Source organism: Dermacentor variabilis, chromosome 1, assembly GCF_050947875.1.
Source record: "Dermacentor variabilis isolate Ectoservices chromosome 1, ASM5094787v1, whole genome shotgun sequence".
NCBI lineage: Eukaryota > Metazoa > Arthropoda > Arachnida > Ixodida > Ixodidae > Dermacentor > Dermacentor variabilis.
Genome location: NC_134568.1, coordinates 132,457,712 through 132,482,688, shown reverse-complemented (window position 1 = coordinate 132,482,688; position 24,977 = coordinate 132,457,712). Strand labels below are relative to the sequence as shown.

The following is a 24,977-nucleotide window of genomic DNA, read 5'->3' as shown; positions in this document are numbered from 1 at the left end:
GCAGCAGCCAGTTCGCTCGGACGCTGCCTTGCAGAGGGACACGATGTCGCAGCGTGACATATTGCCAGTCGCTACGTTTGCAGTCCACAAGGCAACAAAGTCGAATCATAGTGCTCGCGAAAAGACTGAGACCGACTCTGACCGCGGCGCTCTCTTCAAAATGGAGTACGTTGTAACACAAGCAGACGACACATGCTGTGTGCCGGAAGTGCTTAAGCGTACTGAAAAATTATTCTTGTGCATTCTCTTTATGTTACTTTCTTTTGATAAAAACAAATTAACTAACATTCAAACTATTACGAAGATCATTTGTTTACCATAAAGTTGGAAAAATTATCGATCACGCGCCCTTGTCAGCCAATCGGATAGCTCGCCCCACTGACGTCGTGTGGGTGATTTCGGTCATATGGGTAGGGGCGGCTTAAAATTCCGCCGAGCAGTGCGCTGCGATCGGCAGCGATGTGCATATTTAAAACCTTATAATAAATTACACGCTTTACGCGGAGCACTTATATGTGTCAATTAATGATCAGAAGGACCTACTCTAACGACTCAATACGTTTGTAGAAAATCGTCAAAAGCGTTTCAGGGTCCCTTTAATCTCATCCGCCCACCTAACTTTCTGCCGCCCCCTGCTACGCTTCCCTTCCCTTGGGATCGAGTCCGTAACCCTTAATGACCATCGGTTATGTGCGCAGTGGACCCTGATGAAGGCGGTCATCATTACAAAAGTGATTTGCCTGCCACTGTCATGCTGTCATGCTGATTTATCTATGCAGTGGACCCTACTGAAGCCAGTGATCCTTTCGAGTTCGATTTATCCGATTGGATTCCTGCTGAATCTAGTGAAGGTACGAATACAGAAGCATTTCATGGTCTAACCATGTTGCACAGGCAGGAGCACCAGTCAAAAAAAGGATGAATAGGAAGCACAAGACGTTGATATTATGTAATGATTCCTTTCACTCGATTCTATTTCTTTCTTGCCATCAACCGTCCTCAACCGGTAGATCATCGTGATAACGTAGAACTTAGCAGGAGCACCCCTCGAGCCACTCAAAGCAAGAAAATTCGAACATGTGTTGCATTATCCCGATCTAGAACAATTTATTGGTCAAACTTGCTTTGGTTTGTTGTTCTTCCTTTTCACCAGAAGAATGAACCATGGCTCAGTATGCATGCTGTCACCTATAAATACATGCGTAATTTACATATGTGCACAGTGGACCCTGCTCAAGGCAGCCATCATTGTAAAAGTGATTTGCCTGCCTCGACTCCTACTCCACTTGAACAAGGTACGAATTGGACGTCACGATGCACCCGTGATGCACCGGTAGAAACACTAGCCAAAATTATGAATAGAAAGAACAAGACGTTTGCAGTATGTAATTATTCCTTTCACTCGATTCTATTTCTTTCCTACCATCCACCGTTCACAACCTGCAGATCATTGTGAACTTGCTAGAATTTGTTGTTCTTACTTTTCAATAGAAAAAATGACCATATCTCAGTATGAATGCTGTCACCTGGAAATACATGTATAATTTACATATGTGCGCAGTGGATCCTGCAGAAGTTGGCCATTATTACGAAAGTGATTTGTCTGCCTTGAGCCCTACTCCACTTGGGCAAGGTACAACTTGAACGTCACGATGTACATGGATGTACCGGTAGAAACACTAGCCAAAGTGATGAATAGGAAGAACAAGACGTTTGCATTATGTAATAATTCCTTTCACGCGATTCCATTTCTTTCTTACTATCCATACTTCATAACCGGGAGATCATCGTGATAACATAGAAGTGAGCAGGAGCACCTGTCGAGCCACTCAAAGGGAGAAAACAAAAACATATGTATAGTTGCATCATACTGGTCTAGAACAATTTATTTGACAAACTTGCTGTGATTTGTTGTTCTTACTTATTACCAGAAAAAAGAACCGTGGCTCAGTATCAGTGCTGTCACTTGAAAATATGTACATGCGTAACTTACATATGTGCGCAGTGGACCCTGCTGAAGGCGGCCATCACTGCGTACGTGATTTGCCTGCTTCGACTCCTACTCCACTTGGGCAAGGTACGAATTGAACGTCACGATGTACATGGATGCACCGGTAGAAACACTAGTCAAAATGATAAATAGGAATAACAAGACTCTTGCATCATGTAATGACTCCTTTCACTCGATTCCATTTCTTTCTTTCTATCCATACTTCATAACCGGAAGATCATTGTGATAACATGCATGCTGTCACGTGAAAATACATGCCTAATTTACACATGTGCGCAGTGGACCCTGCTGAAGGCGGCCACGATTCCGAATTTGATAGGTCTGCTTCGACTCCTACTCCAATTGGACAAGGTACGAATTGAACGTCATGATGTGCCCGCGCTGTACCGGCAGAAGCACTAGCCGAAATTGAACAAGATCAAGACGCTGAAATAATGTCATGAACTATTTCATTTTATTCAATTTTTTTTCATACTATCTATCGATCGTACCTGGCCGATCATCGTGATAACATAGGATAGAGGAGGGCCACCCCTCAGGCCACACAAAGCACGAAAGCGAAGACAGCTGGAGTAGAACTGTTACATGATCCCGATGTAGAACTATTTATTAGACAACTATGTGCTCAGAAGAGAAAGTATCACTTAGGTGACGATTGTGGCGAACATCCTCTGCGATAGTCGAATCACATAACACCACTCGATGTAGTTAGATTGTACACTCCAGAATAATCTGCTGTGATCGCGTGCGTTTCAAATATCTACTAAAGCGCTCACGGCATGTCTGCAGTATATGTATTGTGATGTGTTCTCACAGTGAAGTGACGGCAACGTTCGCGAATATTTACTATGTACCGTAAGGACATCTTTCTAGGAAGGTGATAACAGTAACATACAGAACATAAGAGTAACACCTCAATGAAAACATTTAATGCCCACAATGGTTTATAATATATGCTTGATTTGGCCAGGTGTGCGTTCCACATGTACTTAAATGTTTGTATTACTGCAAACAGGAAACCTTGCAAGTAGAAACGTGAGCTATTTAAGAGCTTGGAAGGTGAGGCCATTGGCACTTTGCTCCGGGTCATGGATAGTGGGTAGGTCGAGGGATGTCTCCCACCTGAGTGAAAACACTCCCTACCTAAACCAGGCAAGCCGTCATAAACTTTGAAGTTTTCCTACCAATCTTTTTGACACCAACGATCTATAACTTGAGTGAATGCTGTCTACTTGACTTTCATGTTGGCTCGAACACAACGATAAGTACCACCCAGCTCAGATCGGATTTAGGCTGTGCTTTTGTACGACAGATGGTGTATCTAGGCTGGTAGGCAAAGTCATTATCTCGCCTTACAGTTACTTTGGCGCCCACTGTGGTGACTACTGACATACGCAAAGATTTGATAATGTATAACATGAGATCACCCTAAAAAACATGTAAACACTCAGTTTCCCGTTTGAGGTGCGAAAATAGTGTACTCATTCTTATGCTGCCAAACATTTTTCATATGCGTGGACCGAAAAGCATTCGGTTCTTTCACATAAATCCGTGGAGTACCACATGGCTTCATTCTGGTACCGCTTTTAGCATTGCCTTCACAGTGCTAGCCTGAAAAGTGCAGGACATGGCATTTATGATGTATCTATAGTGGTGATGGCACGCAAGAGTCTACTCACATAGAGTCTGACATACACAGTCAACAACTGCAGAAGGCCTCGATGTCCTTCACGAATACGTGCAGACCGCTGTACTCCTGTTATCGACGCAGAAATATTGTTACGTACATGCCAATAAACCTGGCAGCGAGTTTGCAATAGCGACTTCCAACTCAGCACAGGCTCACCGCTAATTCCTGATACGGAAGAGCTGCGGGCTTTTGGCCTGTAATTTAACCAGTCCTGGTCTAGCATGAGGTGGCTTAAGGAGATCTGCAAAACATTCACTGAAACTGTTCCCCTGATTCGCAGAGTTGCGCCAAGTATAGTGGGCTTGCATTGACGTAGGTGCATGGTTGCCTCGTGCGCTTCCTCCTGCAGCCTCGCGTTAAATGCCGAGCGCAGTTTCTATGACTGACTTATCAAAAGCGGGAAAAACTTGAAGTGAACAATAGAAGTCCTATGGGCCTCCCTTGTCTACCACTTATACCAACGCTGCAAGAGCACGCGCAGCTTAACCCCATTTCCGAGCTTGTTCAACAGAAACAGCAAGCAAGAAAGCTTAAAATACACCGCATACCGACAGTCGCGGCTCTCCATTCCTATTTCCATGGTGGTTTTGCCATCATTATGATCCCCTTACAAAAGTAAGTATTGAAGTATTGTTGACAGGTTGTTGAGGAATTGTGGATTGAATATCATTTCAACAATGAAACAATAGTTACTGAACATACACAACAGCTCAATAAAGTTCTGGAGCACTTGACAACAGTAAATCCATTGACTAAATGTTGACTTATTGTTGAATAATGTGAAGTATTAGTGTGCGTTATTGAGATTCAATATATATGTGAAAAACACGCAGACGTATATGTGTGCATGTTTTGCGCATACATATTGGTTTATATCATTTAATCCCCACTATATATATATATATATATATATATATATATATATATATATATATATATATATATATATATATATATATACAAAATCAAAAGCCAACAAGGACACCAACAGCAGCTTACGGTAAATTAGTTGTACTTACTGATTGAATTAAATAAATGATAAATTAATGGAAATGCAAATAGATGAACAACTGGCTGTAGGTGGCGAATGATCCCATGTATTCGCATTACGCGCGCTCTTACCATTTAAGCTACCGCGGCGTCGTTTTCCCATCCCCTTTCTGGGGTATTTGTCTTACTACTAGAACTAACCCTGAAAGTGCTATTTATTATATATATATCATACCACAAGCCACTGACTAATGAATGACAATGACTAATATAAATCAGGCCCCTATTCGATTTCCCTTCTTCTCATTCAAATATGCTGTTAAACAAGAAAAACTTCCCTACAAGCAGTGACCAATGACCGATGATTGGACACTTCCTGGATTCCCATCGGCGTCCATTATAAGTGGCCAGTGCTCTGGCTGTGTGTTAGAAAACGGCATTGCCTCCATGTTAAATATGGGCAAGATGGCGGAGAAAGTGGTGCATATGTTTTTAAAGAGTGCGTTTTGCTTAGTTAGCCTTTAGCACACGATAGAATGAACAAAAGTATGCAAACTCCACTGGAGTTGTCCAAGTATGCGTAAGCATACCCTGAAATTTCAGTTGGTCCACCCCCAAACTTCAAGTTGGCCCACCGCCAAATTTCAGTTGGCCTAACTCTATCATCATGGCTTCATCATGCATTTCTATGGAGCCCTATGCATCCTTATAGGTATGCATAAATCTTATCGTAAGGGTATTCTCTCTTATCAATTTTTTTTTCAAGCGAAGCTTGTATTGGCTCTCAAGTGGCGTTGTCGTGGTCAGGCAAAACCCAGTTGCTCCCAGAGCAGCTGCGGGGAAGGGCGGTTTGAAGAGTTAACAGCTGCGCCGGCGCAAGAGCGTGAGTTATTAACGAGGATTCCAGCTGCATAGGCGCGCGCTCACGCCATGCGCGCCACCAATCAAAGCCGTTTCGCTTCAGCCGGGGAGGGAAAGAGCAGGAAAGGGTTTCGCGCGTGCTTTGCCGGCTTCGTTTCCGTTCAATTCAGTCTCGAAAAACGGATGGAATGGCCCCCGAGGAACGGGCATCGTTCGACGAGCGGCGACGAGAACTCGCCCGTGAAAGGGCTCGCCGTCGGCGCGCCGATCCAGACGCGCGGTCCGATCCGGCTTCCGACGCGCCGGAACGGCAGCCGGAATCGAGGCGTTTTGCCGTGCCGAAGCGCGGATCGGACGCCCGGCATACCACAAACCGGGCAGGTTTTCATCGTCCGACGCGTCCGACAACCGCGCCGTCATTTGTCCGCAACCAATGACAGCGCGGCTGGCATGTGACGTTCTCTGATGTACCCTCCACAGTGGCGGCGCCGGCGGGCCGGTTTCTCTCCGTCTTTTTCTTTTTCTTGCAAGCTACAATTCTTTTTGAGACGAAATAGTCGCCAGTTCAGTAAAATTATCTCGAATGTGTCTGTTCTGCAAAGCAGCGCCTGGTACGCTAGTACTAGCGGATGTGTTGTGTCTTCCTTTCAGTCTTCTTCTTTTGCGCTGTGCACACATGTCGATCGATACCCTATCGCTGGCTGTCGGCGGAGCCGTCACTGGACAACGCACTGCGGTGAACTGTTTTGTTACGCGCACAGGCACAACTTTATTGACAGTGATCGCGTAAAGCAAAGCAGTGTTGTGCAAAGTTGTTTATGTTGCGTTTCTCGACGTGGATATGAAATTATCCTTGCGTACAAGCTGGGCCGCTGGATCTGGGCGGGGCTTACGCGCCGCTCGCTCGTTCGGATGCACGTACCGTGTTCCCCGAATCGTCGTATGTCGCATGCCGGAGCATGCTGCGCCGCACGTCGGAACGGATGTCGAATCGTACCGGTGTCTCCCGAGCCGCCCGAGCCCAGGCAATCCGACAGTAACGAGATCACGAGCTGAGGTAACGGGAGACCGAAGCAATCCGGCACCGTTACCAGTGGGTTACTTAACTGTGACGAAGGTCAGGTGCACGCAGTAGAAGCTTCGCTTACCCCAATTTTCCGGTAGAGAAAGGGTTGGCCTTTGTGTGCGTGGTTTCTATTCCTTACGCTTATAAAGCTATCATCTACATTCACACTATTATATCGATTAAATGCCCTAATTTCGCAAATTACGCATTCTAGAGCAGATAAAAGGCATTACACTTTTCGCTGCTCGTATTAGCTATAGTTTAAAAAAAAAACTCCAAACGAAGAAAAGTGTGCGTGCACACATGGCACGACGTTTGAATTTTGCACCATTTCCCGCGCAATACGTATCCGGCCGGTACACTGCGTTACGGCAATAAAGAAAAAGTTAATTAAAGAAGTTAATTCATACACTTGCAAACCGCAGCAATTTTCATGCAATAACATTATCTTACAAAATTTCTTATATTATTACCATCCATGTCGATGTACATAAGCGTGTATTTGAATGCATGTACTTGTATGAATTAATACGCGTTTGCGCTGTTGACTCTGGGTTGGAGCTCGTGCGTGCGGTTTGGTGGGTAGTTTCCTGCGTTTTCTGCGCTCTTTATTTGCCTCGCTGCGACCTCCTGGGTGTATTCCTGCGTGTTGCTCGCTTTTTGTGGGCTTCTTGTTGCACCGAAGGTCACCATGATCGTCTCCGACTCAGCCACATCAAAGGTGAGTGAGTTTTCGAATTCCCCTTGTTCGTTCATTGCGACGAGATCAACGAAAGTGCGTACGGCGCCTGTGCGTGTCTTCTGCGGGCTTCTATGCTCGTTTTCATTCCTAGTACTGTCCTTCCGCTGCTAGAATTGGTTCTAGAGCACTAGATTTGTTATATATTGGAGCTTGGTTTAACTTCACTGTGCGCTTGTGGCGACGTAAAGCAGCCATGTGGCGCCAGCTAAAAGGGCATCTGCGCCACGATTTTTAGTACGGTGTTCGAGCACCGATGAGCCGTTTTGGTGGGAAACAATTCGACGTGAAATCATCCGAACTGTACTATAGTCAAAAATCTTTCTTTCGCGCCACGCCGTCTATTCACGTGCATCGCCGCTACATGGCGTGTCAGCGGCCTTGCAGCAGCGAGGTGTGGTGGGATTGGCGAAAATATGCGCGGGTGATTTGCAGTTCAAATGTATTCTGCTGCGCTGTTCGCTTCAGGATCGAGTGCCCCGCGTTGCTGCAAGGCCGCTGGCACGCCGTGCTGTTGACGCTCGTGCGATCAGAAAACATATAGGAGGCTATTGGGCGCGATAATAAAGAATTGCAAGGGTGTACACCAGGCCACAAAAATTTACGGACCACGGGATCTCAGAAAAGGTTCAATTCCCGAGCCGCCTGTAGCAGTACCCAGAAAAACTGTATACGACATTGTTGTTAACACATTCTAGTCAAGGCCTGAAATGCAAATACCAGGCTTCGTTATGAGGTTGCGGAAATATCCAGCTTTCTTCTCATATTTCATGGTCCGTAATATTTTGTGGCCGGGTGTACATGTGATTATATAGGTTAGGTGGGATAAAATGAGTTGGTTTCACTGAATGCTGTGGAATCATCGGGTTATGTGCCTTGCCAACCACGCATGTTTTGTTTTCCACCAGTTAGCACGCGTTCAACTTTTTAGAGTGCAGCTCTTAGGCGCCCGTGCCTGTGTTGAGTGTCGGCAGCCCTCGGCGTAACCAAGCGAACGAGCACAGTGAAGGATCTGAAAGAGCGTAGGCGGTGCACAGCAGGGGATGAAAGATGGCGATAGCGAAGAGAGTGTGAAGAGCAAAGCGGAGGAGTAGGGTATGGTGAAAGCGTGGGAAGAAAAGCGTAGTGTCACGCAAGATGGATTCTGCGGCGACGACCGCTACGAGCTGGCGCCAGAATAGCACCCTGTTGTTTGTTACCGTTGACGCCATTGATAAGGCATGCGGCGAGCGTGACCAGCGATACCATATATGGAAACAAGGCAAGATTATGACTGGTGTATTGCGGGGCACTTTTTTCATTGCTGGATGCTTTTTTTCATCACGGCAATAGATTTGATTTTTTTACAAGTACTGCTCCAGGAGAGCACATGTTATCGGCAAACAGAGGCCTCAGAAGAGCACCTGAGATTATAATAAAGGGGGCGGCACAGGATCTCTAGGGCATTGGGGGATCTAGCTAGAAGCAGGGCAGTCCGTGGGTTGGGGCCACCGAGGCGGAATCGTGCCAGAAGTGCATAAGATCGCGGACAGCCGATCTTATACACCCCTGGCACGCGCAGGCTTCGGCGAGCCCCAACCCTTGGACCAGACCGGGTTGCTTTGATGTCCCCGTTGCCACTTCAGTGTCCTGTAGGCGCCACCAATAATACAGATTAATGACACGTTGTTACAACTAGTAAAGAGACGTAATTGAATAAGTGTAATTATGCCCAGCCTTTTTGACGCTAAGTTCAGCACTACCACGCCCACGACTTCTACAACACCTGTCAGAACCTTGCCTGGAAACACAGCACTGCATGAGCGGAGGTCTGTCTGCAGCAGCTGCTGTGAATTGTGCCCACGCATCACCCAAGCGCTGCCATTCGCAATCTCCCGATTCGCAAGGCAGCCGTGCCACACTTCGCTTCGCTTGCAACATGCCGCACGAGACAGCCTGTCTGCGTCGGGCAATATATCACGAAATGAAAACATGTATATAGAGCTGCACTCAAAATTTGCATTAGGAAGAATCGCAGTCATCGGGGATGGTTTTTTTTTTTTTTTTTCTTTTTTTTTCCCCGTCTTCTCTGTTTGACACCATCGAGTGCTTCGCACGAATGGCTTCGCGTAGGTGCTCGTTCACTCACAAAAAAAGCAGATTCCATGAATTCTAGGTTCTACTTTAGTGGGATAGAACATTGAAAATAATGCAATCGCATGAGATTTCAGCTTTTGGCACTTCAGTAACTCATCGATTTAACAAAGTCTGAAAATCGGTAAGGGAACAAAATGCCTTGGTATATCTGCCATGTCATCCCACTGTGCTTACAGATGGCCTGTATGCATTATCGACAACATAAACGTAAAAAAATCGTAAAAAATTAGCAATGTCTTTTGCTATCACAGAAGTAGATATGTCAGAAATTTTTTTTCTTCGCATTCGCACACTACAGGGTCTCCCAGCTAACTTTAGCCAGAGTTAAAAAGTATGCAAATGCCACGTAGGTGGACAGAACAAAGGTAACATTGTTTGCTGTCACTTGGAGATACTGAAACTATTTATTTCATTCCACCTAATTAGATAATTGGTCTTAATTAATCAACTCAAATGTTATAATTAGACAAAAAGTGCCAATTATAGAATTGTAGAGCGACATGAAAAACTCTCCATACAGCTTTCTGTTGCTCAATACATGTTACATAAAAGTGTTTTTCCTAGCATGAAAGTAGCCCGTAAATGCATGCAAAATTGTTGCGCGACTGGCCACTCCGGGCACTTTGCCTGTATTCATGGGCTTCTTTCACGCTCGGAAAAACATTTTTATGTACCACGTATTGAGGAACAGAAAGCTGTATCGGGAGTTATTCATGCCGCTCTACAATTTTCTGACATTCTCCATCTAATCACAATATTTGAGAAGTTGATTAATTAATGAAGACTAATTATCTAATTCGGCAGAATGAAAGAAATAGTCTGAGTATCTCCAAGAGATGGCAAACAACATTACCTTTGTTCTGTCCAGCTATGTGGCATTTTCAATTTTTCAATCTGGCTAAAGTTAGCTGGGACACCCTGTATAAAGAGGACGCAGTGAACGGAGAGTGCATCCTTGTGAACTAAATTACTTTGCCACAAGCTTGAAACAATGCTTTGTTGGTAGGGTAGTTCTATGCAATACTTTCATTGAGAGTAAGCAAACTTTAGTAGGAGCAGCTAGAAGGCAAATAAAGAAATGCAGAACTGTGGTTTTATGTGAAGGAGCTGCCTTTGAGATATAGCCATAACAGTTCAGTAGATGAGCAGAAATCATTTTAAAACTTAGGAGAGAAATTAAAAATAGATTATTTATCCACCTCACACTGCCAATGGCAAGAGCAGCCACATTTCAATGTTTTCAATCAGTCATTTATATCAGCTTAATGGTCCATGTAACTGTTTTGATTGTTGCTTTTGGTGCACCGTGACTTCATATTTTAATACTGACATCCATTTCCAGATTCAAAATGAGTCTGGAGGCACCACAACTAAAATGTGAAAGGTAAATTCTTTGGCCATTCACTGTATAGCATCACCATGATCAAATGCAGTGATGACGTGAGAATGTATTGCAGGGAGCAGAAGAAAAACATTGCTGGTGCAACCGCAAGCATTTCCTCCATTCATTTAGTGCACAGTACCTTAAATAGCAGACGTGATTACTTATCGCTCAGCTGAGAGACATTGCAAATGCACCGGAACTGGGAGTAAATTTCAGTGTCACTTGTTGACAAATTAAACATAGAATATGCCATGTCAAAGTATATGCCTGTTATAGGAGGGGCATTCAGAAACTTGGTGTACACATTAGGGGCCAACATGAGTACACGTCTTTCTAGTTTCAGCAGAATAAATGTATATGTCATACAGCAGTGCACTAGTAGTGGTGTCAGACCAAAAACAGGAGCACTCATTGAGAAAGTTGGTTGAAGAATGAGCAGTAATCCGGGCTTTCTGCATTTCAAGATACAAAATTCCGGAGAGATTGATGCCAAGCTGGATGGTGTGCAGTGTCAGCGACTGCATGCTGTAACCAGCTCGCATGAATCTCCTTGGCATTGCCTCTCTTAAGATGCAGAAACCGAATTGCTGCTCATAAAACAATAGGAAATTGGGAGGTGGGGAGGGAGGTTGGGGGAAGGTGGCAGGGCTCCTCTCTGGATCAGCCAGTGCATGCCCTCTGCCATACTGACAATCTCAATTTAATGAGAGTCAGTGATGTATGTTATCCTATTATTGAGGCAAATGTTTTGTATTAAGGGGACACTAAAGACACCCTAAATCAAAAACTGAAAGAGCATCCTTTTAAAATCTCTATTTCTGTTAATTTGTTTTTAGTGGGTTGATTATTAGATGAGAAAATGAAGCTCAAATTTTTATTTTCTGAGTATTGCCCCAAAACCCCAGCGCTAATACCTCATTGTGACATCATGGAATTCAAGTATTTTTACGAACTTGGGTCATTTTGGTTCAGTAAAAGTTCTTGACGCTGTATAATTTCGGTCTTTGGCTCTTCTTCAGTACAGTGAAGAACACCTTTATATGTAAAAGAATTAGCTAAACCCAAGCAAACACCATCGAAATCCATGATGTCACAGCAAGCCAGTGCGGGAACTTCAAGGCAGCAGTGCCACCAATCTTTCGTTTTGTGTCTTATAGTTTGTCACAGCACGAGTGAATTCTTTTGTATTGTATGAAGGTCGTTTACAAGTATGTCTGAAATTGTCTTTCTTTTTAGTGCTCATTCGCCATGGTTGCATACTATCTTCAAAGGATGGTTGTGCCACCAATTTTTTTTTTTTATGTGGAAGGAAACACTGGTGAAACTGAAACTATCTGTAGCGCTATACTATAATGAGGTCATGCCAGTAGCTATACCTGAACTTCTGTAGACACTTATTGTAGACCCAGGGCCACGTACCCAGTGACCCAAGCTGGTCAGACGGTTAGTTATGAACACGCTTCCCTCCACATAGCAGCCCAATATTCTACCCATTAGACCATAGAGTGATAGAAATTGGTGGGAAAATTGTTGGAGACAGACACTTGCAAGTACGTGAAGTATCCTAAGAATGTTAATTGCATGAAAAAATCCTGTATGTTTTCGATACTTTGGTCTACTTATTGTTTTTCTTGTTTGTGCTGGATAAATTCTTAGTTTTTCTGAAGCATGTGGCATCCAAACAGCATAAGAACCTATGAAACCAGCCAAGTAAGATTAGCATTCTAGATCTGCAACAGGCACAATTGTTGTGATATATTTGGAGTAAGGCTTTTGTGTAAATGTGCTTTTTTAAAAGCCTTAAAACTACCTTGCTAAGATTTATTTAATGTGCAGGTTCACATAGGTTAGAGGAGTGCTCATTGAGGAAGTGATCCTGGCACAGCTTACCACAGCCTGCCATGATGAGCGAGGCAAGTTTGCAAGGACTTTGCGTGTCCGCCACAGAGGAAGACCTCATGGGACGGGCCACTCGCCCTTTGGAAACAAGAACATCAAGGATCAAAAATAGGCTCTTGACCCCACCAGGGTCAATGCTGTTATAGGCAAGTACCGTACATCCTTTCCCTTTGCATTTTTGCATTTGCATATTGTATTTTAAGTTAGCAACTTGCCATTTGCATAACAAATGACTTTCAAGTAGCCTGTGCCTTCAACTGCGTGCAATAACAGCCTACCATTTGGAATTACTGTTTATATGACCTTAAGTGCTTAACAGCTCCATACACAAATGCTTCTAAATTTTAAACGCTGCCTGAATTGCCAGAAGTTGTTGATGGCTCCACTAGTCAAAATGAGCTGCAATTGGGCATTAGAAGTGCTACTTGAATGTGATTGCACTGAATAGTTGTCTGTGAAGCACGCTACCAATCTAATGGCATGGAGGATATGCTTAAGTAGCCTGAAAGTGTTGTTGTAATATAGGAATTGTGGTGAAGCTATGCTCAAGTGCAGTTGCTGCTCAACTCGAGGGACAGCACTTCCACCAAATTTCAGCAATCAAAATGGCCCTCCAGTTTCTGTAACACAAAACACAGTGGTTTCAACTATTCTAACCGACCACATTTAATTAAAGTTGCTCCTGTCTTGAAGGAGGTCCATGTGGTGCCAGACCACATATATTTACATGTAGACCACATATAATTGCCTATATGCCTTTCAGCATATAGGTAACTTATGTGGCATTTTTGTTTGGTTGTTTCGATCAAAGCAACAATGGGGACAGAGTTGCCAGCATCACTATGTTTAGCAAACGCTCATTCATTCTAGGCACCTAACTTAGTTACTAACTTGCAACTTATCACTTTGTATTCTAAGATATGGCAAGAATACATTTATGTGGCTTTTCCCCTCATGTTTACATAAACTTAGCAGCACTGAATAGACCCTTGGTGAATACGGTTGAAAGCTTTTTGCAGACCATGAGACATGTCCACAACTTCCATTCTGAAATTGTTGGAAGTGTCTCCTCCTTTCTTCCTTCAAGGGAGCACTTGCCTGTTTACAGGGTTACTACAAACCAATGCTCAAGTACCCTATGGGACTGAATTTATCGAAAAGATGAATGGGTTCTCAAGTTGCTCTTGTTTAACCTGTTGAGGATCATATTTTATGGAAAATACGTCTCCCAATTTAGGGGTTATGTCTTTTTTAGGGCTGTGTGAATATTCGAAACTTTCAAATAATGAATTGATTCGATTCAAATAATGAATATTTGATTTGAAGACCGAATCGAATAGTCGCTGTGCATAACTGATATTTTTTTCACACTATTTTTTCATAGTATTTCAAAATGCCAATTAAACATAAAATTGGAGCAAAAGTATGGTAAGTTTTCATCTCCGTGGGCATAGTATAGTCAAAACATGAGAACTTGTATAGTAGAGCAGGCCAGGTTTCTTAGGCAGCTGTGCTTTGCAGGCTGTTCAGCAATCATTCACTCTTACTGAAGAGCCCTGTGTATGTGAAGAAACTTCTCGTTTACTGCTTAATTTGTGCTTTTAATAAACAGTGCTTCATAACATAGTATGCAATGACAGAAACTTGCTAACTTTAAGAATACTAGGATCTTATATTAATTGTGATAATGGCTGTTCATTATTTAAAAACTATTCAAAACTATTCGATTCGATTCACTTCTGACATTATTCGATTCATATTTGATTCGGTCCCAAAATTACTATTTCAGACTTCTAATATTTTTAATGCAAATTTTAAATTCAAGGGGACTTTTCGAAAAAAATGATTCGCAAGTAATTTTTGAAGTGACAATAAAGTGAGAAAATTTTTTTAGTATTTGTAATTTTACACATAGTTTATTGTTGTGCGCAGGATAAAGTAGCATAATTTTATTTTGTGTAATGAAATTTACAAATGATATTTTAGTAAACTAGGTGAAGCAGGAATACTCCTAAACTACTGCAGTGGCAGCCACCATAGAGCTAAGAAAAAAATCAGTTTTGGTGAAAGCCAAGGGGTGGCAGCACAATAAGAATTTTTTCTAGAAGCCCCAGAAAGTTGCAGCACCTCCGGTGTGATGTTAGGCAATGCTTCATTGTGAAAAGGCGGGTTTTTTCTAATGTTCCGTCGCCGCCACACATGTGGCAGTGACCCTCAAGGAGTTAAAGAAGCCATTCCACTTGCATATGGCTCTTAGAAGACTGAGCATTTCTTCATATAGCTGTCATGTTCTGCATATGTGTTAGTGTAACCATATTGGCGCAAAACTACATAGAATCCTTGTTTTAACAGTCAGTGAAGCAGCAAACACACTTATTTATAAGCAGTATTTCTTTAAAGTAGAGAGTCCTAAGAACGGCCATTGTAAGGTGAGAAGTGCACTTCAATTGCATGTGAGCTTGTGAAACGGAAATTCAAATGAAGCCACATTCAATTCTAGTGACTTGACAGTATTGTGTTTGGAGCACAAGCGCAATAAGGTGCTGCACATTTTAATTATGAAAATTACAAGAAATGATTTTAGTTGCCAGTAGACCCCTTAGTTTTCTTCAAGAAGGACATTAAGTTTTTTTCAGCATTTTGTTTCTAAGCAAGCAAAGTTCACATCTTTGACATCGAGGATATTCATAAAGTTATCCTGCCACAGTGGGCTGTTCCTCTTTGCCCTCTTCTGCATTTTATACTAAGTGGAGTTCAGTGCCACTCCACATCGAAGAAAATAATCTGGTCATTGCTCTGTAGTTGTACCCGCAAAGAGTTTGAATAAAGCAAAACAAATGAATCAATTTTTTCACAATGAGGACATACTGTATGCCACACTCTTGCATGTGAAACTTGGTTCTTAAAACTTGTTCTGTTTATTTTTTTTTGTGTGTGTGATTTTTGCAGGATTCACCTGTCACAAATTTCCTGGTACCAACATGTTCTCTATAAAGAACACAATGGCCTCTCTTCTCGCATGGGACCTAAAGTTTCTGGAAGATCCCAAGATGTACAGCTCAAACCAAAAGTGTTGTGCTTTCGTAACTCTCAATATTTTTATGCTAATTTCATTTATGCTTGTTATGTTAGTTTCCTGAAGAGCCCAATCGGGATTTCTCAAACGAGCATACAAATGTGGTACTTTTGTAACCCTCGATATTTTTGTGTTAATTTTATTTATGTTTCCAGTGCAAGTCTCATGAAGAGCCTATGTTGGATGGCTCAAACCAGAATACGCATGTTATGATTTATAAATTTAAGTACATTTTTATGTTACATTTTTATATAGTTCCACCATAGATAGTGTTTCTTTACTATTTCATTTTTTAGGTATTTCGGGTCATTTCATGCCAAACAACCCAGTTTTGTTTAAAAACTGTTCCACGATGGCATATCATTTCAAGTTTGTTTGATGAAACAAAAGTAGGTACAATGGGAAATTTTTCAAAAAAATTTGGTTTCATACATTCACCTGCAAGTGCATCTGTGTTGTCATTGTCAGAGTGGTTCTGTTCAATAAAAACTATAGTTTACATAAGTTCGCAAAAACAGGTTATTTTGCTATCCCAATATATGAGTTAGAAGTAAGAGATATAAGTTCGCTTGAATTTAGTGTGCAACTATATCTCTCCGGTAATGGCAATCATTTGCCTTTCATATATGCATGAAACAAGATTCTTTGTGAATTCTTTCATCTAACTTTTTTTTGTGGCACTGAATAAAATATCATCAGCAATCTCGAAGGTATAGTAACAACAGCGGAAGAATTCTACACTGACCTGTACACTACTCGGAGAAGTCAGGATGCCTCCATTCGAAACAGTAATGAACAGGATACACAAACTCCTCCTATAACTAGCGATCAGGTCAGAAGAGCCTCGCAAGACATGAAACGGGGAAAAGCAGCAGGAGAAGATGGAATAACAGTCGATTTAATCAAAGATGGAGGTGACATAATGCTTAAAAAACTGGCGGCTTTCTATACGAAATGTCTATCAACTACAAGGGTCCCAGAAAACTGGAAGAATGCAAACATTATACTAATCCACAAAAAGGGAGACATTAATGAACTGAAAAATTATAGGCCTATTAGCTTACTCCGAGTATTATATAAAAGTATTATATAAAATATTCACCAAGATAATTTGCAATAGAATAACGGCAACGCTGGACTTAAGCCAACCAAGGGAACAGGCTGGCTTCAGTAAGGGATACTCTACAATAGATCACATCCATGTAATTAATCAGATAATCAAGAAATCAGCAGAGTACAATCAGCCTCTCTATATGGCTTTCATAAATTACGAAAAGGCATTTGATTCAGTAGAGATACCAGCAGTCAAAGAGGCATTACGTAATCAAGAAGTACAGACGGCTTATGTAAATATCTTGGAAAATATCTACAGAAATTTCACAGCTACCTTAATCCTGCACAAGAAAAGTAGGAAGATACCTATAAAGAAAGGGGTCAGACAAGAAGACGCAATCTCTACAATGCTATTCATTGCATGCTTGGAAGAAGTATTCAAGCTATTAAACTGGGTTAGGAGTAAGGATCAACGGCGAATATCTCGGCAACCTTCAGTTTGCCGATGACATTGTTCTATTCAGCAATACTGCAGACAAGTTACAACAAATGATTGAGGACCTTAACAGAGAGAGTGCAAGATTGAGGTTAAAGCTTAATATGCAGAAGATAATGATGAATAGCTGGGCAAGGGAACAAGAGTTCAGGATCGCCAGTTAGCTTCTAGAGTCTGTGAAGGCGTACGTTTACCTAGGTCAATTAATCACAGGGAACCCTGATCATGAGAAGGAAATTCATAGAATAAAAATGGGTTGGATTGCATACAATGGACGTCAGTTCCTGACTGAAAGCTTACCATTAGCATTGAAAAGGAAGGTGTACAATCAGTGCATTTTACCAGTGCTGACATATTGGGCAGAGACTTGGAGACTGACAAAGAATCTTTAGAACCAGTTAAGGACTGCGCAAAGAGCGATGGAACGAAGAATGCTAGGCATAACGTTAAGAGACTGAAAGAGAGCGGTTTGGATCGGAGAGTAAACGGGTATAGCCGATATTCTAATTGACATTAAGAGAAAGAAATGGAGCTAGGCAGGTCATGCAATGCGCAGGTTAGATAACCGTTGGACTATTAGGGTTACAGAATGGGTACCAAGAGAAGGGAAGCGCAGTCGAAGACGGCAGAAGACTAGGTGGCGTGATGAAATTAGGAAATTCGCGAGTGCTAGTTGAAATCGGTTAGCGCAGTACAGGGGTAATTGGAGATCGCAGAGAGAGGCCTTCGTCCTGCAGTGGACATAAAATAGGTTGATGATGATATTGAATAAAATTGAAATCGAAGTCGCATGAGGAATAATTTTTCAATGTCTTCCAGCAGGTTACTAATAGCCATGGCTTTTCATATAAAAATCAGAAGTAGTCAAAATGAATAAGTCACTTGGTATGGAATGACCTGCTCAGGCACCTATAGTAATCATGACAGAAAACGCAACTGGATCATACAACAAGCAATGCAGCTCAATAAAGTACTACCATGGCATCACTTATAGCAATTGCCATGTTTCAGAGGTATGTAATGTTTAGTGAAATTGGCACATGCCAGTCAGCCAATAAATGAGGATTATACAGAGGGATAATTTTTAGTTTCATGGAAATTTTAAAAATCGCCTGTAGCTGCAGATAGCATAATTTTTGTTCTTGAGCTAGATTATTCACAGGTGCACATTACTAGCACAAGAAATTGAAACACATATTCAACTAATTCTCACAAATTTACTAATTCACATAATTTCTTTACAGCAGATATTGCAATTTACAAATTGTAGCCGGTGAGGTTGCAAGCCGTATCTGCTTAAGATGAATTTCCAAGATGACACCAGTTTCGAGAAAGTTAAACCTCGATATAATGAAGTAGGTAAAATTGGCAATTTGTTTCGCTATATAGAAATTTCATTGTATGGAAATTTGACCTTCTATGCAAATAAGTACAGTTGCGGATCGATTTATTTTCTTTTTTTTTTGCACGGAAAGGGGCCGCAGAATTTTCCAACTTATTGGGCAGTCGAAAAAAGCAAGTTTGAATGAGAAAACAATTCGTTTTGATGAATTTGGCAGTCGACGACGAATGATACGGTTTCATGCCACGTCGACGATATCTTCACATCGGCAGTGCGACTTAAGCAAAGACAGCCATGCTTTCACATGCACTCCGGCCCCATGGCTGATAGCGTCTCCCACACTGGGTTGACGCTATCATGAAAAGCACTGGCAGCGGGGAGAGAATGCTTCATCTGCCTCTCACTCCAACAAGTCACTGAAACTCGAGCTTACCCAACCTCCAATATTAAACGCGCGGGAAGACAGCTTACATGATGGCACGCTGCCTCGGCACACCCACTCCTTCTACATGCAGCAGATTACCTCTAAAGCAGGGTGCGCGGCTGCGTATGCACTCAGCTGCGCTTATGTGCAACCATGGCCGAAACGAGCACCAGGAATTGCGACACGCGCCAACTTACATTCCCTCCCACCCCGCACCTCGCACGCGCTTGATTGCGTTACCGCGAGCTCGCTCCCTTCCCCCTCTTTCTCTTTGCTCACGCAGGGAGACGGCACTCATGCGTGAAGCTACCATATCTTTCTTTCTCACCCTCGTACACGTTCACTCACACCCAAAGCACAAAGTACGCGAGGCACGATAGGATCTTATTGCACATAGACTTTATACAGAACATGATGCGGCTCCACTACGGCAGTCCCTCCTGTCGTGCAGTGCGCGATTTGAGGCGAGTTTGCAAACAGCCACTTGTAATTCAATAATTTGACTATCTGCATCCGCGAAAGTTTCCATTTGTTGTCTCGGCATTCCTTTGCGGTGAAAGCGAAATTTCGTTATATTGAAATCACATACATACTTTGTTATATTGAGGTTCTAGATACATGTTTTTGGACAAGGGGTTATGAAAAGTTAAATACTTCATTATGTCGAGAATTTTGTTACATCGAGGTTTGACTGTATTTCCAAAAATATGGGACGAAACACACAGGAATTCCAGCTACATTTGTGCTTCAATGCAGAATGGGGTGTTAAAGAAGTGGAACAGTGCATTTTTACGGCCAGTTTGGTGGCACATGTCTCGAAACTGGTGTCATTCTGGAAAGTCATTACAAGTACATATGCCTTCAATGGGCTTTCGATGGGCTTTCAATGGTGACACTCAACACCAACATTTCTTCACTGGGCTTTCACTATTGACATTTAACATGGTTTCAACAATAGATCAATGCTTCGCAAATTGAAATGTGGCAATGATGTTTCAACAAACTGTCGATGGCCAATTATCAATACTTGTCAAAAACTTTCTCAATGATGCTTCCCTAATACCTCATGTACTTTCAATGTCATTTGTTGACGTGACATGGCATTTAAATATCTTTTCAACAATATTTGGTAAGGGTAGACAATGGTCCACTGTGGTATTGCGTGTGAATAAACACTAATGTTAAAGACGACTAAGCTCCACCAATAGGTTCTGTTGATCCCAACAATTTAAACATCCATACATAGTGGGCACCATGTGATCTACACAGTTGTGGCAGTTAACCCAATAGGAGTATAGGTAACTTTTTTAAGTCCGACACATTTTGACATCCAAGCTCTGCACCGGTATGCAACAAATTTTGCAGATTCATTATTATTTGAGCTGCAATCTATACACGATGTGATCAAAGCCCCCAGCAACTTGCCCAGTGTCAAAGAAGACCACATCTATAATAAGAGCCTCAGCACAATTAGGCAGCTCCAACAATTGACGAAAATGCTGCCGGTCTTCCCATGTAATCATTACCATCGACTAAGTGCAGGCATAAGGCCGTGACCACAACAATTACTTTGCGGACCGCAATGATCTCTTTCTCTTGCTACTTGTAATTCTTCCTGGTTTACTTCCCTCTGAGCCCTGCTTTGTCCTCATTGGCCAAAAATCTGCCCTGGCAGGACACGCGTGCCCTCATCTTCCCACATGTCTGCTCCTTCCCCACAATCTTTCTCGGGTGGATAGTCTCTCCGGATTCTTCGAGCTGGGTGGCCCTTACACCAGCCGTCACTTGTAACTGAGGTCAACTATATCAAGAAAATGTCCAGTGTCCAAAGTGCTTCAGTTTCTGTCTACTTTAGATGTGCCCTAGGACAAAGACAGTCTGAGAAAGCGTACTTAAGGGTGTGAAGTTGAGAAGTGACCGACCTGAAAACTATGAACGACAGCTCTTAGATAATACATTTTATAAGTCACTGTTGCAGCATCTGCATGAAACGAACCTGTAACTTCATTCCTACATGCCGCATGGCAACCCAGGTGAACCCAGACCCCTTGCATGAGTTGAATGTCGAAGGAAAGGGCTGAAAATGTCCTGCCTGCAAAATCCATTTTTTTTTTTGTAAAACTGTGCCTTAACCTTTCACATCGTCAATATGGTGCAGAAGCATCTGCCAGGAAAATGGTCACCGAAAACAAATTATTTATACGTGCGTCAATACGATCCCGTGTCACCATCATCAGTGAACTTGACCAGCTCATCCACATCCGTGGCTGTAGCGCAAAGAGTGCTAAGCCTGGGCCAAGGCTCCTCCACCTCTCTGAGTAATCCCCTCTCTGCTTTTTGTTTTCATCACAGCAGTAGGCTAAATGGGCAGAACTAAAAAAAAAATAGATTGTTTGTGCAGGAGGTGGACTGCAGCAGGCTCAATTCATCAGAGCACGTGTGGACTCGCAGCTACGCTGGTCACCGTCATATATCTCTAGTAAACATTATTTTCAGAACCTTTTTTGGTTAAAACTGAATTGAGGGAATACAAATCAGCCTACTTTTTTTTTTCAGTTTACACCGGCAACTCTGAACACTAACCATAACTTTCGTAACAAGTGCGAAATCTGATTAACATGATGTACTGTGACCAGTGAATCAAGCGCAATAATCTGGCCCGCAAGGCGGCCGGCACTTTTTACGGCACCAGTGAGCGCTGGCAAGTTTGCTGGGGGGGGGGGGGGTCAGATACAATCACAATGCCTCACAAAGGCCCTCACTTTCATCGTATACCACAGTGCACCACCTGGGTTACCCCAAAGCCAACTGGTGGCTCAAGAATGGCCGACAGCCATGTGCTCCAAGTGTAGTGTTTGCACTACACTGTACGTGATGCCACACCAACTAGCCCATCAGTCTACTGTTCTGAAATGATTAATTACTCAATCTCGCTAGTGAAGGTTTCAACATGTATACATCTAGCACACATTTCTTGAAAGCACTAACATGATAAGTGATATCTTAACTCAATGAAAGCAATCACTAGCCAAAAAACATGGTAGTATGTATGCTTCATCCGTCGTGTGTACATTCCACGTGATCATGGAACATATGTTATTTGTATTGCTACGAACAGAAACACTGCTGAGAAAAATGCAATTGAAGAACTGTGGAAAGAAAAGGAAAGAAAAAATGTCGGTGTACTCACTTAAATAATATTTCAGAATGAAATATATTTTTCTTGACTGCCTGTGAAGATTCCCGGTTCTCTTTGTATGTCCTGCAAGAAACAATTATTTTAAGCAATATGTATCGCACCACCATCAAACTGATTTCTGCATTTTAGTAATCTTAAAGGCCCCTCACTAGGTCTGGTCATTTTGAGCTGACAAGCGTAGTGCATACAATTTGTGCTAATGATTGTGTCTGCTAATTATTACATCACTACATGCCGTGGAGAGAGCTGGAATTTCAAACCGAACACCATTTGCTCTTCTCACTGGTACTGCGCTCCAAGCCAGAGGATATGATATACTAGTTGGTATAGGCGCAAGTGCGCCTACATACGTGTCTGTGCTGTGAAGTCGCTTATAGTGATGTGTCACTTTGAGAATTATTCAAGGCAACGTCTGTTATTTGAGTAATCTGTTGCTTCAATAGATTAATTAAAGTTTAGAGAAATAATAAAACTGAATGTCTGCAAGTTTTTGTTTTACTTCACACCGCAGCAAGAAAGAGGTACTTCCATTTCGTCTGCTTGTTCCCACGTCGTGCAGTCGTATACGCAGACACCGAAACTGTGTCATTTTCAGCCATCTTGCAGCGCGCAATCATGCTCTGTGATCTGCTTGAGTCTGTCTCAGTGTTTTCGTAGCACTGACTTATACCGCTAGTCAGGTGTTGTGCACAGCGTGCAAAATTAGACAATTACAACAGGTCACGCATGACATCATCACTGGAAATGCGCGGCGCAGCAAGGAAGCGAGGAAAAAAAGAAAGTGGGGCTTCTGACTGCATGTGTCACGCGATCGTCGAGCTCCGGTATGGGAGAATGCAGGGAAGGAATTTCACATGCCGTGGCTAGACGGGCCAAGTGGAGAGAGTGTCTGTGTTAGCAGTGAAGCTTGCTTCCTGAAATCATGGGTTTGCCGCACTGAAACATTTATATCTCGGCTATTAATGAACCAATTTGAAAAATTATTGTGACAGAACACTACCTGGAGGGCACATAACTTCCAGCATGTAACCAAAATTTTCTATGTGGCCTGGTGAGGGGCCCTTTAAGTAACATCCAATATGCGATATGACTATACTGCTTTCACTTCAGCGCCTCTAAATAAATTGAATATTTGAACAGTGAATGTTTGAAAAGTAGTTTGATTCTTACCATGGATTCGCATGTATAGATTTAATGTAAAAAATTGACATTATCTTAGTGCACATGCTATCATCTGGATACACACACTTCACTTATGTGCACAGTGGGCCCTGCTGAAGGCTGTCACAATTCCAAAGGACGTGCTTGGCCTCCTTTGACCCCTACTTCACCTGGGTGGGCAAGTTAGGAATAGAAATGCATCTCACAGGTTTGTGACAGTGCACAGGCAGTATAGTGCCTGAGATGATAGGTAAGATTAATGGAACAGTTCATTGGGTAAACTTGCTCCCATAAAGAAAAGCAGACAAAACGATAGTGGCCAGTGTAGTTGCCGATCATCATATTCAATCGCCTTGCTCAAGCTTGTTTGACGCTTACAATTTGTCATATCTATAATCGTACATTCCAAAGTGGTCGGTGGTGATAGTGTCAGCTCAGGATTTTACTCCAATATTTGCGACAAGTATTCAACCTGGTTGAGATGTCCTGAACTTGCTATTGAAACAAAACATCCACGAATGTTCAAGTATGCACAGTCAAGTGCAATATGGACTGCAACACTGTGCCCGTGGCCAAAGGGAGGGGCCTGAAGGGGCCTAGCATGAAGGCAACCACATATGGAAAGTTGCATAAGTAAACATTGTGTCAATTACTGTTATTTATTAAAGAAAATTCTTGTGTGTCAGCAGTGCTGTGCACTCATGAGGCCCCTTAGACCACAAGGACTGTGTTGCAGCTCATTTTGCACGTGACTGCACATGAAGTACATTGTTCCCTAGGAAGATACCATGATAATGATGTTGTCTCGATGAAAACAATCACTGGTCAAAAAGCCTGGCAGTATAAACCTAATCTGTGAGGAGTGCAGTCTGCTTAGTCTCACAACCTCTTTATTTGTACTGCTGCGAACAACGATGCTGCTAGAAACATAATTCAATTGAGAAGAACACAATAGATGAGCTTGAGAGCTAATACAGCTTGTCCAGGTGTCAATTTCATTTCAAAGCTCTTCTAAAGAACAGTTTATTATAAAAGCTGTAGATATCGCCCTGCTCTCAAGTAGATTTGTGCCTTTTTAATGTCGAGCAACCTACAATGCACAATAATATTATGCTACTTTCTCTTCAGAACTTCTGAGGTCGAATGTATGACCAGCGTGCCGACAGCGCACTGCCTACAAGATCAGTTCTTCATGAAATGTACTACACATTAAACTTGTGCATTGTGAATGCGGCGCAGGAGCAGCGGCCACCGTGCATTCACCATGCATTCAAAGGCTGGCACTGAGCCCAGTCGTCTTTAAAGTTTCCAGCAGCATTTGTGATTTTCTATGCATGTGACGGTCAAATCCACGGTCCCAGTATTTTTTCTTCTTTTTGTTTCCTACTTTCCTATTTCTTCTTGTGCCTGGCTCCCCCTCCTCCCATGTAGGGTAGCAAATCAGGTGCAA

The 24,977-nt window shown here is 42.5% G+C and overlaps 1 protein-coding gene and 1 long non-coding RNA gene across 2 annotated transcripts in view; both read left to right on the top strand.

Annotated features, from left to right (window-relative positions):
* LOC142584757 (uncharacterized) overlaps nt 1-24,977 on the top strand; it is a 152,761-nt gene that overhangs the window by 8,830 nt on the left and 118,954 nt on the right. Inside the window, exons 17-20 of the mRNA XM_075694994.1 lie at nt 780-851; nt 1,224-1,295; nt 2,006-2,077; nt 2,291-2,362. The gene's annotated coding sequence lies outside the window, so the exon portion shown is untranslated. The remainder of the gene's footprint in view (nt 1-779; nt 852-1,223; nt 1,296-2,005; nt 2,078-2,290; nt 2,363-24,977) is intronic.
* LOC142584810 (uncharacterized) lies at nt 7,126-23,476 on the top strand. The gene is made up of 4 exons (XR_012828939.1): nt 7,126-7,339; nt 10,836-10,877; nt 12,714-12,922; nt 15,726-23,476. It is a non-coding gene; the product is annotated as an uncharacterized LOC142584810 (long non-coding RNA).